We start from the raw sequence: 2,097 nt of genomic DNA, 5'->3' as shown, positions 1-2,097 counted from the left end.
CGCCTGGCGACGAAGACATCTGTCACGGTGCCGAGTGTCCTTTTTGAATCTCGGTGTCGAGTTTCTTGACTTGATAGCGTAGATCGGCAAGTGGCGTATCGTTCACGCTTACAGTAAGCTAAACGCTGTCACCATTCCGGCACAGATGCTGATTCATAGGAAGGACGTTTTACTAAACAAAATAGTTGGATTTACAAAGTACAGTGCACTCGACTTGGTCGATGGGTATTACCAGTTGCCCATGAGAGCGAGTGAAATTCCGCTGACAGCGATGAGGACTCCTAACGGGATGCTCCGGGAGTGGCTAGTGATGCTTCAAGGGCTGTTAAATGCACCAGCAACATTTGATCGTCTTGTGATGTAGTTGTTCAGGCCCCACAGGGCGTATGCTCAGACATACTTCGTCTACACCTTCGTTCACAGTCGTGCGGGGGCGGGCGGACCAATGAGAAAAACCACATCGTTCATTAGAGAGCGGTGCTTGAGGGCATACGCACGAAAACGCTGTATGCTAATGCCGATAAGTGCATCATCGGCGCTGAGAAAATTCTCTCTTAGGGTGTTTAAATCGAAAGCGTGGCCTTCGACCGGATCTCGCTATGGACAAGGCCATTGTGGACTGGCCGGTTCCAAAGAATCAAAAGGACATGCGCAAGGGACTTGGCCTCGCCAACTACTTGCACAAGTATAGCGAGAATTTTGCGGAATGGCACGGCCATTGTCGAATCTCCTTAGGAGGAATACATAAAGGTGTCGGGACACAGAGCATCGGGAGGCTTCTGAAAGGGTCAAAGACAGTCTCTGTCACGCATCAATACTGGCGTTGCCATACCCTGATCGTCCTTACATCGTCGTCTGTGACGCCTCGCACTTTGCCATCGGCTGTGCACTGCTGTAAGCAGACGCCGAGAGGCAAGATCGGGTGATCGCGTTTAAATCTCGCCAGCTCAAGGCTGCAGAGAAGAACTACCCAATGACAAACACGACAAGGTACTTTCGATGAAGTATGCACTTGTCAAATGTAGGGTTCACCTGCTCGACTCCAAGCCGTTCGTGGTCTACACAGATCACGCGTCACTACGCACTGCAACTCCGTCGCCTCACCTCTCGCAGAGGATGACCAGGTGTGCAGTGGGCTGCCGTAGCTCTTTGCTTCAAGGAAGCTAGACGTTCTATACTAGAACCAGTACGAGTGTAACGGTTTTCAGTCCGCTAACTCCAAGAGTACCCACAACCTTAACACATACACTTTCGTTGAAAATATCAACTGAAGTTCTTCTTTTTTTGCGGCAGAACCGCCTTTATTTAAATCTATACGTTTCCAATTTTTAGAAAAACCTTATCAAAATGCAATACGATTGGCAGTCCCGCCACGTAGTGGACTCTTCTTATGGTGTAGCCACACCATTAAGTGGTCACTCCATCTTGTGCGACCCCCCTTATTTTCCCAGGATATATGTAACCCCGTTACGCTCTTCCCATTAAACTGTGAAAACTCACAATTCACATTTAAATGTTGCCCCGTACGAGGCTCGCGTGTCAAAGCCACCTTTACGCCTCCAGGCGATTCTTCACGCCTTCACTTAAATGAGCCTTATGTTTATGACACGAAAGACACTCAGCTTAGCTGGTTCCGAGAACGTCCGTGAGCATAGCCCTTCTTCGTCTCCTGCACGCGGTGCAACTTCAGGCAGCACGGCCGCGGCTTCAAAGGAAGCACGCCTCAAGCCCACACCATGCCCGCCACGGACAACGGATAACCTTGTCAAGGATTTGAAGAGTCGACTACGGTTCAATAACTCCTTCCCATACTGGGAAGGAGAGAAGGGCGAGGTGACCTCTCGACTTCCGGGGGAGAGGTAACGCACCGACGTGAAAAACAGGCAGCAGCTGGAGGCTGTCAGCAGGACGGCTGTGCGCGCTTATCCACGGCAGGCTAAAGCTTCTCCAGAGAGGAGCGCATAGCGCGCAAAGTCTTCGACCTCCAATCGATTCATGGCTCATGGTGTTCCAACCATGCCATACCAAGGGTGAGGTCATACTTTGAATCCAAGTCTGAGAATAAGCAGCGTTCTACGCTATCAAGTCAAGAAACTT

Source organism: Plasmopara halstedii (genome assembly GCF_900000015.1).
Source record: "Plasmopara halstedii genome assembly, contig: Scaffold_650, whole genome shotgun sequence".
Classification (NCBI taxonomy): domain Eukaryota; phylum Oomycota; class Peronosporomycetes; order Peronosporales; family Peronosporaceae; genus Plasmopara; species Plasmopara halstedii.
This window is presented reverse-complemented; position numbering follows the sequence as displayed.